A 13,429-nucleotide genomic window follows, 5' to 3' on the forward strand; every position below is an offset into this window, starting at 1 on the left:
CCTCAACTACCACCCACGTCTTCCCCCACATGTCTCACCTTTGTTGTATGTCTATTGTGGTGCTAGGTGATGTACCTGTTATGCTGATGTAGCCTATTAAGATGATGTAGGAGGTGAGACCACATATAGAATACAGCCAAAGCTATTTGTGTTTCTGTCACACAGGTTCCTGCTTTTCCCAGCATAGGAGCTGCTTATAACAGCATTATTAAATGAATTGGGGAGAAGAAACTGAAGGTCAGAATACCAGTGATCAGATATTTTTTACTCTCCTCTACAAAACGACAGCTGAAGTGACTACTCCTGCACACACATGCAGTTTGATGCATGATTAATTCACACACGCCCCCCCCCCCCTCCCTCCCCCCATACTTGACTGCACAGCAGCAGCTAAGCTAAGCTAATACAAAGCAACAGACAGCAGGAGTCTTCTCAAAGGTCACTGCAGTTTCTTCTTTCTCCTCTCTGGACACTGTTTTCTTTGTTACTCTGGGAGATGATTAGGTTCGGGAAAACACTTCTCTGAGGCACTTCTGTTGATGGCTAAAAATGAATATATTTTGCATTTAAAAGTGGAAGTTTGGTCCTTCCTGTGCATTGAAAGACAATATTAAATTCCAAATGCATTTCTCCTGATGGCAGGCAAGAAAGTCTGTGTTACTCTCTCTTGCTTGGAAACTCTCAGATTTAATGCTCCTGTGAGTAGTACATGCATTGTTACACTGTATGATGTAACTTCCTTAATGGGGCAGTACTAAAGCACAACATTATAGCAAATTTGGAGGAATGAGAAAGGTACATGGTGCAGAAAAGCAGGAGGCACTCTGTTCTTCCCTGGGTGGTAACAGAGGATGGTGAAAGCAGAGGGGTTAATCTTAAATGTGATTAAAATCATGTATGTCGAGGTCACGTGTTTGTAAGCATGTGTTACACAGCGGTTAACAGTGGGTTAATTTAAGGGATGGCTGTAATGAGCAGCATGCTGGGTTGTGTGCAATAGTTTGTGCTTGTGGCAGCGTAAAGTGTTAAGTGTAAAGAAATGTGACGTATTGGATGTGGCTGCTGCCAGGGAGAGCAATTTGCCTGCAGGATGTCCTTAGAGCAGCGTGTTTAAAGTACTTTTGGTGTCATCATCAAGTCCTCTCCTTAGTTTTATGGCAGGCCTTCTGTGAGGAGTTTTTCAGAATGGTTTGGTGTTTGGTTTTCCTCTTTCTGCTTGCTTCAAGGTGGGAGCCAGAGAGCGAAGAGCGTTTGCTGCGAGAGCTGAGGCTGGCTGCTGAGGACAGTCGGGCAGGAGTGCCACCGTGTGGTGCTCACCGGAGCTGGCTGCATCAGTGGCCTCAGGCTCTACTGGGTGGGGGGGTGGGGGGGCGGGGGAAGTAAGGTGTGATACCACTCTGCATCACTTTTCTAGTTTTAGTAATAATTCTAAAAGTATGTACATGAATGAAAATGATCAGGTGTTTTTGTACCCAGCTTGGGGTGTAAACTTATAGGGGGAGGAACAGGGGGCACCTGTGTTATGCTTCTGCAATTCTAATTATCATAAAAATTCTGCAGACCCAGATAAACCATTTCTTCTCAGAAACCTCCCCTCTTGGGGGTGTGCAAGGTCTAGTTCAGCTATGGAAAGGCAGAGATAAAGCTTTCTTTTCCAGGATCCAGGACCAAAGGGCACGTAGAAACTATTGTTTAGCTCAGCAGAGCCAAGTGTGGATCTGAGGCTAGAATTCCACTCAGCTAGTGAAGTTCATACATCCCTTGGACATGCTTGAGATTGAGATGCATCCTTCTGCCCAAGTGGTCCTTTTGTCTTGGTATGAATGCAGTGCCTCAAAGGGGGACTTGAATATTGTGAACCAGACAGAAGAGTGTGCAATGGCTCTGGAATCCACTGTTAGTCGAACACAGATTTCAGTCTCAGCTGATGAGACTGATTATTACTGAGAAAATTCTTTTCTATGCATTCTTGTGTCCTCAAAGGAAAGAGATGACAACTAAAGGAGTGCAGCAGACTGGTAAATCCTCTTTTCTGGCTGGTTGCAGTTATGGAGAGGTGAATCCTAGAGATTTTACTGTTCTGTTTAGGATTTTTGAAAAGCTTGCATATTATTTCCTTTGGTACAGAAAAGATGTCTCGGGATAGCTGTGCATTGTGCAGTGGTGATTTCCAGGCCAGCACCAATAGGGCCAAGATAAGCATGTCAGCATGAGGCTGAAAGATGGGGCACAGTGTGCTAATGTGCCTTTCCTGCCTCTACACCTGACCATGCAGGTTCATTGGGTGAATGAGTACTTGGGCAGCATGCTCTATTGCACAGTGTCAAGTGTCCACTGAGAGCCTGGTAGTCAGGCTTTACTTGGGGGTTTGTTGATTCAGAGAGGTTTCTGAAGTCCCAAATGAATATATTAGTGCCTGACTAGTCTAATCCTCCTTTTGTGGAACTGTTGACTATGTGACTTGACATAAATAACAGTGTTTTAATTGGGCCGTTTATTCACTGAGGTGATAGGACACCTGGGATTTTGAATTTAGGTCTTTCACATCCCCTGTGATGTGCTAAATGTTAGCTAGTATTTGTCTTCATTATCTCTCACTGGAAAGTCCAGCTTCTGGCTTTTCCATACAAGCCAGTTAACTCCTACTTGGAAACTCATCTTCTGTAATTGCTAATTTCATCAGAACCTGCATGTCTTGAAAGGTATTCTCTGTCTGGCAGCTCTGTGAAGAGAAAGGAGGAGAGCCTTTGCTCATAAGTGCTCCAGAAGCCCTGAAGTGGCTTCATAATGCTCTTTGTAATCCAGAGCTGCACATTGTGGAGATAGAACCTTGTTTTGCTCTTTGTAAGAACCTTAAGTATGATAAATTGAGCTGTGATGGAAAGCTGGGGGAGAAGTACGTATTTGGTCCTGACCAAATGGCACTTACAATTCCTTGTGTCTTCTTTTTTAATGTGAGGTCTCCGCACAGCCTTAGCCCACGTAAATAAATCACCCACCCATCTGCCACATATATACGAACAGTTATGGCCAGCTCAAATTGGAACTCCTCTGGCAGCTGAGGGCCAATTGTGCTTAGAGTTTTGCAGGCATATCTCTAGTCCGTTCCAGCTGTTGTTCACTATCAACTTCACTATGATGAGACAGATGTCCAGTCTTCAAAGAAGATTCTGTGTATGGTCTTAGCAGCATTTCATTCTACATACTGCAAGCCTACTAATTCCAGGGCTCCAAGCGTGTCCCGTTTTTGACTGTCAGGGTAAGTTGAGGAAATTGATAAATTACTGTACTCTTTATTCATTGTTTTAATGCTACTGTCTTGGTGAAATGTAAAATTGCTAAGGATGTAGTGGTAGTCAGAGGGGATCATTTGCTGAACTCAGCTAAGTTACAGTAAGACTTCCAATTACATCAGGCATGTCAAATTATAGTCTACTTTTGCAAGGATACATTTTTTGGTAATGATCTCAGCAATGCATTCTCAAATCTCCGCAATAGCAAGAGGTTGTTTGGGAAAATGGTTCCTTTTTTCAAGGTCTTTTCTCCCAAGGCTCCCAATAAGTCATACAGTGTTACTGAGAAATTACTCTTTTTAGAAAGATGTTGCTTTTAAAGGGAAGATGGTGATTAAACAGAGCACTGTCTTTATTGTAGCTATGAAGTGGGACCCATTCTTGTTAGCTGTTTGAGACAAGCTCTTCATTCTCATCTTCCACAGTAATTAATGGAAATTGAAGGCACTTTAAGAACAAATTCATGGTAATGTGTGCCACGCACCTCTTTCAATTCTGAGGAATGCTTTGTTTCACATAACTGAAGGTGTACTTTATGGACAAGTTCTTTTACCTGGTAAGCCTGTAAAAGAAAAAGCTGTGCATCAAATATACCATCCTGCGTTTAGTTTGAGACACATAGTTGGCTCTGCAAATGAGCTTCAGTTCTAGAATGTTTTTGTCTTCAGTACACGTAAAGAATGAGACCAGTCACTTTAGTCCAGTGTGACCCTGGTTCTGGCCTCGCACACTCTCATAGATCAGTGATATCCAAATCATTTTAGTCTATTGCTGTATGAAAATAATTTATTGAGGGCCACGTTCATGTTTTTCAAGTGCAGAGCTGCGGAGGTGATCTGAAAGTCCTTTGGTCAAGAGGCGAAGCTGCTTTTTTGACAGCCAGAATCAGTCTCTTAAATGTTAGAATGCTGCAGAAACACTGGCCATGAAAACTAAGCAGGATTCTTACTAAAAAAAAGTAAATATAATTTTAAAATTACATTTAATAGTCCTTGAAATGCAAAGTAAATGTAAATAGAAAATTATATTCCATGAAATGCCTTTAGATGCTGGAAATATGTAGGATAGCAATACTCTCCTGTGCTTTTTGTGTCTGTAGGGAATTTTTCAATATATGGTCCCATAAACAGGGGCCTGGAAGTTAAGAAATAAAAATTATACCATTATATTACTTTTAGGAAGGACAAAGGAGGAGACTAGTGTTTTGAAAGTGAGATCTTCACTATGTTTTTAAGTCACAGAAGGGCAATAATAAGTGATATCCCCTGCGATTTCTGCTTTGGGCAACCAATAATGGTGTATGTATTAAACTGAGCATCTTACTCTGTCTTATCCTGGTCTACACTATCCTCACTGGTCATAGGGCAGTGGAATGGAGGCAGGATCAGCACAGTAGGAACTTTCTCTCATGGAGTTAGCCCTTTACTACCTCCTTGTAATCAGTGTCAGTGCATAACAACTTTTTTTCATCAGCATATTACCATAGGAGAATTTACAAGATTGTTAATGAAACCCTATCCAGCCATCCTTGGCAAACTGTTTCAGAGCTGTTCAGAAATTTGCAGAGGAAAACATGACTAGGGATAAGAATTACTGTTGATGTCCTGAATAGACTATTTACACGAACCCAGACAATTGCTGCAGTGTCTGTATCTAAATATGCAAAGGCATATCTTAGCCACCCCTAAACTTTGTGTTCGGGCTGCTGTCATGCTGAAGTAACTTGAAATGCGAACCTACAGATGCCTAAGCATTACTTGACCAGGAGAGGGGGATCGTTTGCCGTTCATTTTCCCGGACTCTCCTGGTGGGGTGAATCTTTTCTGCTTAGCTTGACTTCATGTTTTCAACAGAAAGAAAGGTAGGCCATAGTAATCTGATCTGGGTTTCTAGAATTTTGAACCTAGATTGTTCTATATTTAGGATTTTAGTCCAAATATATATATCCGGGGGGTGGTGGTAGTGGTGGTGTTTGGTTGTTTTTTTTTGTTTGTTTGTTTAAGATTTCAATATTTTCAGTGTTTCAAGACAGTAGATTTATTTTAGATATTAGGAGAGTGAGGGTGATGAGGCCCTGGCACAGGTTGCCTAGAGAAGCTGTGTCTGCCCCATCCTGGGTAGTGGTCATGGCCAGATTGGACGGGGCTTGAAGCAACCTGTTCTAGTGGAAGGTGTCCCTGCCTGTGTCAGGAGGTTGGAACTGGATTAACTTTAATGTTCCTCCCAGCCCAAACCATTCTGTGATTCTAAGATTCTATGACATTGGGACCCCTGAAGTTATTTGGGTGTGGGGAGGCACTGAAAGTAAAGGCATCTCAACCTTCCTTCTTTGGTGAAAAAATAGTGAAAAATATATAGCTCACAAGAAGGGGTTTAATACCTTACTGTGTTTCATATGATTTTTAATTTGGGGAGTGTCTGAAATAGTCTTTGAGAATCCAGAATTTTATCCTGTGTTTTTATAAACAAGTGGCAGATAAGTCTTCTCTTGTTATAAGCAGTAGGAAAACGTGCTTGAAAGACATGTTAAATGCTGTATCTCTTTGCCATAAGTATTTGATGAAGCAACACGTTATCTAAATTTTATTTTTATTTCATCAAACAAGCAAAAGGAAATATTATTACCAGCTTTAGAGCAGGTATACTAGACTTCTGTAGGTTGTTACTTAAGGCAGGTCATTGCTAATGTACTTGAGATTGTGTAGTAGAATCTTTCTTATGCTTGGTTACGTGTAGTCACTTTATTTTTGATACCCAGTATTTTGGAAGGTTCATTTCGTGGGTCAGATTGCTACATATACAAATATATATAGTATATAAACACATACAATAATGTTTGTTTAGGCAGCAATCACTGAAGTCTTTGTTTTGATCGCTATGGACATGTAATCTTTTAATTCAAGATAAGTAGGGCCCATTCTGATGTGAATCCATGTGACCTGGCCCAACACTAAAGTGGAGGTGCAGTTTTACACGTATCAGCAAGGATATTTAAGCAGAGCTGATTAGGTGCAGCATCATGGTGAAACTGAAGGGATTTAAAGTGGGTGAGATCTGGGTCATGCTGGCTTACAGGCTTCCAAGGCAGTGGCAACCAAATCACTTTTCCTGTTACATGCTCTTGTTGCCCAGGCATAATTATTTTTTGTACCATTATGATTTGTAAAGTTATTTTGATTTATGTCTCCCTATAGCATGAAACTTAGCTTTGAGATAACAGAATTCTGTTTCCAGATACAGAATGTTCCTGTTAAATTGGTTATACTACATAAAACAGTATAGTCCAGCCATATGTTTGACACAGGATTACTTCTGAATGTAGTGAGCTACTGTATCAGATAAGTCAGTGGGGTTAGAATAAAGAGCTCTCCTTTTGAGTCTTCAGGCAGTTCATTGTGAAGACTGGTTTCTGGGCAAACAAATTAATAGGGCTTTTTATCACATGCAGTGGGACTGATCCATCAGGGACACAAAAGAAATATATTCAAGTATCTCTCAGCATATAACTTGATTTCTCTGATTTTTTTCACATTGCTGCCCTTGAGCTTGAAATATGCTGTGTCTCCGAGAGCTAATGTGATTTGGCAGTAGCTGGCTGTAATGCAAATGCTCAGAAAAAAGGTGGAAAAAAGCCTTCTGAGAACAGGCCAGATCATTAATGGAAAGGCATTCAAGGAAAAAGAAAGCACTTATTTTTATCATAAAAATCAAATGCTTTAAAGTCTTAGCTGCTCCCTTCAATTTTCTTGTCTTCCAGCAAGATAAACTATATGTGGCTACACAGAGGAGGCAGGATTAGGGAAGGTGCATTCCCACAGGGTGCTGGACCCTTTGTCCATGGCACTAGATAGCAGCTGGGGAGTGGGCAGGGTGAATGCAGACCCCAGGCAGCTGCCTTTAGCTGTGGGTGGCCACCCTTGTGTATCAGCAGAGCAGAGGACAGGTTGGAAAACTGCACCTGAACAAGAAGGAGCCCCTTTGCAGCAGCTCCAGCAGAGGTAAGCACACTGACCGGGGAGTGTGAGGAGAGATCCTGAGGAACACTGTGTTTTGGGAGTCAGACCTGGCACACCTGCAAGCATCTTCAGCTCCTTCTTGTCATTAATAGCAGCTTCTGTTCCCACAAGATCAAAGCCAAAATAAGGTAGGGTAGGAAGGCCAGGACGGGAAGGAAGATAAGAAAACATGTTGCAGTGTTGAATTAAGTGACTGTAGTCCTGATCCAAAGTCCATTTAAATCAGTAAAATGTCTGCTGTTGCCCCTAGTGAGCTATTGGGCGAGGCCCTGTTTGCCTTAGTTAAAACAGAATGTGATGTCAATATTTTCAATCAATATGAAAACTAAGTGGAGCAATATTTAGGCTTAGCTGTCACCAAAAGTCCTGCAAAATGGGCACTCTTGCCAGAAGTCTCCTGTTTCTCCAGTTTCTTCAGGATTCTGATAAAAAAAAATGCTCTTGAATTTCCAACTTAGACATAGCTGGAGTGTTTCTGGGTCATCGTTGGGCTATTTATTTAACATGGGACATCACTCTCTGAGGGTCTTTTCTAAACCCTGTTCCAGGTGTTCTGAAAGTTGGTGGTGTGTGCAAAGCATTGCTTTGTCATGGCACAGCCTGGACGCTAGCAAAGGAGGACTGTGAGGTCTTTTGTGATTTGAGAATGGCTGTTATTTTATCTTGTCTTCTTTGCTGGCTTGTAAGCAGTTGCCTGTGACAATGAATATTCTGAATGTGTACCTCAACTGCAGAACTCTGCCTTAATATCTCATGGATGCTGGAAATTCAGAAGGGTTCAAAGAGAGACTGAACTAGTTAATGGAAAACAGCCTGAAATAAACTGAAATGTCTAGCACAGATGTCCATCATTCTGATGATGGTGAGGCTCTGGCACAGGTTGCCCTGAGAAGCTGTGGCTACACCATCCCTGGCAGTGCTCAGGGCGGGCTGGACGGAGCTTGGAGCAGCCTGGTCTAGTGGAAGGTGTCCCTGCTTGTGATAGGGGGTTGGAACTGGATGAGCTTTAAGGTCCTTTCCAGTTCCAACCATTCTATGATGATTCTATGATAATATCGTCTATGTTTTCCCTCTTATGCCCTTTGCTAGATACCAGATTTTTGGCCACTATTGGAGAGAGAATCACTGGTCTCTTTCCACAGCGATTGCTCTTACGTTCTTAGGAGCAGACATATAACCATACTATATCCATTTCTTCATCTGTAATATAGAAAAAATAACTTTTTAAGAGTAGATACATGTTTTCAGTAACTCTTTCAAGATGAGGATAGCTAAGCAGTATCTTTTTTTCTCTGGTGTAATGATTAATTAAAGTTTTTCAGCATTGAACTGAACACCTCCAAGACAGAAAGCCACTGTGTGTGGGGGGTATAGTATTGCCAATGATGATGATGATGGCTTGGCTTCCCAAGCAAAGATTTGGGAAGGGCTTTAACCACGCTTACTGATGACCAAGGGCACTGATGACACCCACGATGACCAAGGGTATGTGGGATATGCAAATCTGGTTGGAAAAAAGGGTGCTTAGGCAATCAGGGAGTGTCTGACCGTTGAACGACCCATGCGCTGGTCCACCCGCATGCAGGGTTGGATCTGCAGCTTCCCATGCACCTTGTCACTACCGTTTTGACCCTCACCTGTTCATACAGACAAGTGAGAGTAAGCCCTTCCAGCCTGTGCAGTGGATTTTTTTAGGTGAGGTGCAGCATGTGCAGAGCTGGCCCCACCCTTTACATCTGAGGTTTAACTGCCACGGCCTAGTTAGCTAGAACGGTGACAGCTGGTATTGCCAATATTACTGTGCTATCTGTAGTATGTTTTTAGCGCTACCCACTACCTGTGTCAGCACTGTGAATTTTGCTCAGGTGGTGTAATAGAAAAGAGGAAGAGACATTAAGACTGGTCTGATTTATGTTAACATACTGCCATTACTTTCCCTTTTTCATTTCTTGTTCTATATCACTGCTTTTCAATTAATAAAATAGATATAATCAGGATACAGAAAAAAGCCTGAAGATATTTTTATGTATCATCTTTTCAGAAACACTTATTTCCAGCTCTGAGCTTTCTGGAACATGTTGTCTTCACATATTCAGTAACATGAGAGTGAGAGAGTGCAGAGCCTTTTTTTTTTTTAACTTCAATATTTTTTCTTTCAGGAAAATATAAAATGAAACCTAGGCAGTATGGAGCTGTGACTCATAACTCACTTGCAGGTGTATGGTACCTTTAGAAGTAGGACAATTAGTACTGTGTGTGACTAATAAATAAGAGTGTGAATTAAATGAGAAGGGAAACAACTTATAAATGTAGCATATACTGCTACACTTAGCTTTGTGCTTTTAGTCTCCACAAGAATTATCCCCCCCCCCCCTTTTTTCAAGGAATGTGTAATCCTGTATAGTGAAATGTCCGAATATTCCAATATGCCCACTCTATCCAAATCGCTTTAAATGGCTGAATTAAGTACGTTGTTATGCTCCTCTGATGCTCCAAATATTTATGTTCCTATCATAGAAGCAACTGGGTTAGAAAAGGCCTTTAAGATCATTAAGTCCAACAGGACTGCCAAGTCCACCACTAAAATAAAAAATACTCCATCTCTCAAGAGGAAGCATTCAGAGAAGAGTTTCCTGAACCACAAGGACAAGGTTTCCTAGCTCTGACATTTCACTTGGCTGAAATAACAAGAGAGGAGACACTGACATCTGTGCTTGTGGGTAGAGTCAGTGCTTTCTGGTTTCTAGGCCACTGACAGCTGTGCATGTGCATTTCCAAGCCTGGCCTAACATGCCCTGCCTTTCAGTGGGAAAAGTTTAAACCACAGCACAACTTCTGAGGACAGAGATGGTGGTTGTTACATGGTTGCAAAGCAACATGTAGATGTACTTGTTAGATATTACGGACAAGTTGGGCATTGTATCACTGTGGAGGGAGCCTAATTCTATAGAATCTGCTTTATGAGGATGGGTTTACCACAGTGCCAGACAAAAAATTGAATTGCCCAGCTTTTATTTCCCATTTCTAGCTGTTTGAAACCACTATTGATATCCAGCCTATTTCCTGAAGGTGCTAGGAACTTAGAGCTGGGAAGAGCAGCCTCCATTCTGGCTTGGATGCATGAAAGACTTTTCCCACTCCATCACAGCCTCTCTTTTTTTATAACTGTGGGAAATGAGGACAGATTTGAGTCACACTCTTTTGGGGCATTATTTCTATGCCTGGTTTTGGTTTTGCAACTGCCCACATGATTTACGGGGAGAGAATCTCATCTTTATGAGATGGACCCCTGTGGAGTGGATATGCTTCAAGGAAGATAATAAATTGTTTACATCCTTTCCTCTTGTACTCAAAGACTGTTAATTTTTATCCAGTGGGTTTCTATAGACAGAAAATTCTGATTTGCTCAGTAAATCAAGTCTCTCTACCTGAAAGCTGGCAGTTAAAACCAAGAAGTGATCATAGCTATGGCTACTAAAGCACTGCAGTGCAGGAGCCTGTTGTCTGACCTGGTGGGTCAGGTTAAAAAATGAAAACCTGGAGACTGTGAAATGAGGAGATCAGGTCAGGAAGCTGATGATTTATGCCAGTGTGTAAACTAGGCTGATAGGAGGTGTAACCCTAATTAAGAGCCCATATGTTGGTGGATCTCAAGGTGAGGTTAGTCACAGGTCACACAGGACATGGCGCAGGTTGAAGTCTTGGAAGCTTTATTATCCCAAACGGGAATTTGTTGAACTTCATAAGTTACATATTTCTGCATTCAGAGCTGATGATAACAAATGCTTTTCAGAGAAAAACCACCCTTTTTCTGGTCCTGTGTTCTTTTTATGTTACTGGGCATCTGCCAACTCTCCCACTCCCCTCCTACATGCTGTTTGCGGCAGCAGTGCTGGATGTTCTGTTTTTCTTCTCTAGCAGCTTCATAGTGCCTTTTGTATGTTTAGGGGGATGTTGCTCAGTCTCCATTTTTACCCAACAGATCTTGAAAATGTAATCTTCAGCCCGCTGTTTGCAAAAGGATTTATTTTCATTAAGATCTGTATACACAGGACAATGACACGCCATTTTCTACTTTCAGTAGGAAAATTGTTTTGGCTTAAAACAGAACACTGCTTTCCTGCAGGGACATTAGCTGTGTCAAGTATTAAGTGACGTATACTGGATGTTCTTCTCCCCCGACTGGGTATGTTCTTTCCAAAATAACCTATTGAAAGTTACTTTTTTTCTGTATGACGATAAAATATTTTTCTGTGTCTTTGAGATTATGGGGAAAATGTTTATGGGACATAATAATGGACTCATAGAACTGACCTGAAGGTCTTTGACAGTGATCTTCTGAAGAACATTCACAATTTCATTTGGTCTTACCAGTTGCTCAGTTCTGATGTTTTTCTCTTGTGTAGCATGGGTTGTGAAGTACATCAAGTCCTTTATTGACTTTTAAGTGAGTTTTCTGAAAGAATAATTGTGACCGAGCTGATGAGCCTGCATGTATCAAACATCAAAAGATAACAAATTGTTTACTCATCCTGACTCCTATAAATTCTCCTGTGTATCAAACCCTATTGTATGTGCCTCATATCATGATTTAAGTATTTAGAGACTTAAGGAAACCTTGAACCCTGATATAAGAAAATCCTGAGACCAGGATCGATAAACATGATGGCCTATAATTTGGTCTTATTTCCACATTTCCTGCTTAACATCCCACAGAATGGTACGGAAGCTGAATGCTTTCCCTCTGTATCAGGAAGGTAAAGTTCTAAATCACCAGCTGATCATTTCAGGTTTACAAAGGGATGCTACCTATGAGGTTTGTACAAGGTTAAGGGAGCAAGGCAAGCTACGGCCCTACTGAAGAATCCCATTTTCACCTTTATGTTATTCCTGTGACTGCCTCCACCTGCCTCACTTTGCAGGTGGCTGTTGCTGGAGCTCCTGCTTGTGTGTTAACTATTAGTTTTGTGTACCCTAGTTTTTCACAGATGGGCACAACTGCAAGAAAACCAGTCTGTGGATGTATGTAGGAGTTGGAAAAAGGGTTGGCTGGCATTCAGTACCCTGCTTCTTGAATGCCTTCTTCTAGGAGAGGAATATGTATTTGAATGAATGCACAGATCACTGGCTCAGAGGCAAAACAGATGCCTGTTTTATAGATGCCTTTACAGTGCTTTGTAGTTTGCATATACAAGTGAAAATCTGGGTTTTGAAATCTGTGAAATTCTCAAAGTGAAGACTTACAGTAAAACCAGAAGCCATCAATAATGACTATTTCCACCGTAATGATAAATGGTCTGTATTAACTGAAAACAACCAGTTTTGTGGGTGTAAAAATCATGTGGGTTGGGGGTTAGGCTTGGTCTATGACCTGTTGTCACATGAGGAGCTCACGGGATATCTGTTACTGATTTGGTGGTGCTGTGTTACAGCAAAATTCATAATGCTCAAGTTTAGTGGCTGTTCAGTCACATTCAGGCTGAAGTTGAGAATATGTTGCACAGGGAAACCTGGCTAAGAGAGTTGTTTCTTTGATTTGGTGATCATTAGTGATGATGTCGGTGAGCTCCCATATTCCTAGCTGCTCTGGGGTGGCTAAGCTGGGGATGCAGACTGCATTGAAGCTCTGCAGTCCTCCTCTCCCTCAGGATCTGCCTCGAAAGGGCCGAGTCAGTGGTGCTGGAGAGAGCTGAAATGTGATCAGAGGTCTGCTGGGAACTGGCTCAAAGGCTCCTTTTATCTACACCTGATGAATAAATGCTTGATACTTGAGAACAGTTACCCAGGGAGGTGGGAGTAGAGCTTTTTAGCAATGAGGGAGTGTCAGACCGGTCTGTCTCTGCTATTAACGGTATAAATTAATATCCCAAACCCAAACAATATTTCGTGGTGAGAAAGGAGAGACCAATTAGCCATACATTGTTGCTCTATATTTTGGTCTCTTAGTCAACAGCTATAATAATTCCCCATCATCAATACAGGTTGTCTTAGGAAGTATCTGAAGGCATCTTTTGGCATTGAATAGTAATGACAGCGTGCTCCGCCTGTCTGCTTCCCGAGCAGCAGCCTCCCTCCTCGCTGCCTTTGGTTCTCCGCTTCATGCAGGTCTCCTGATGCAGC

The 13,429-nt window shown here is 41.8% G+C and overlaps 2 protein-coding genes across 11 annotated transcripts in view; one reads left to right on the forward strand and one right to left on the reverse strand.

The window, feature by feature from the left end:
• NEUROG2 (neurogenin 2) overlaps positions 1-13,429 on the reverse strand; it is a 456,819-nt gene that overhangs the window by 240,467 nt on the left and 202,923 nt on the right. The window lies entirely within an intron of this gene.
• ANK2 (ankyrin 2) overlaps positions 1-13,429 on the forward strand; it is a 372,658-nt gene that overhangs the window by 167,598 nt on the left and 191,631 nt on the right. The window lies entirely within an intron of this gene.

This window comes from Neopsephotus bourkii, unplaced genomic scaffold, assembly GCF_033783945.1.
Source record: "Neopsephotus bourkii isolate Nb327-2 ecotype Australia unplaced genomic scaffold, CSIRO-AGI_Nbou_v1 NB_1827, whole genome shotgun sequence".
NCBI classification, from domain to species: Eukaryota; Metazoa; Chordata; class Aves; order Psittaciformes; family Psittacidae; genus Neopsephotus; species Neopsephotus bourkii.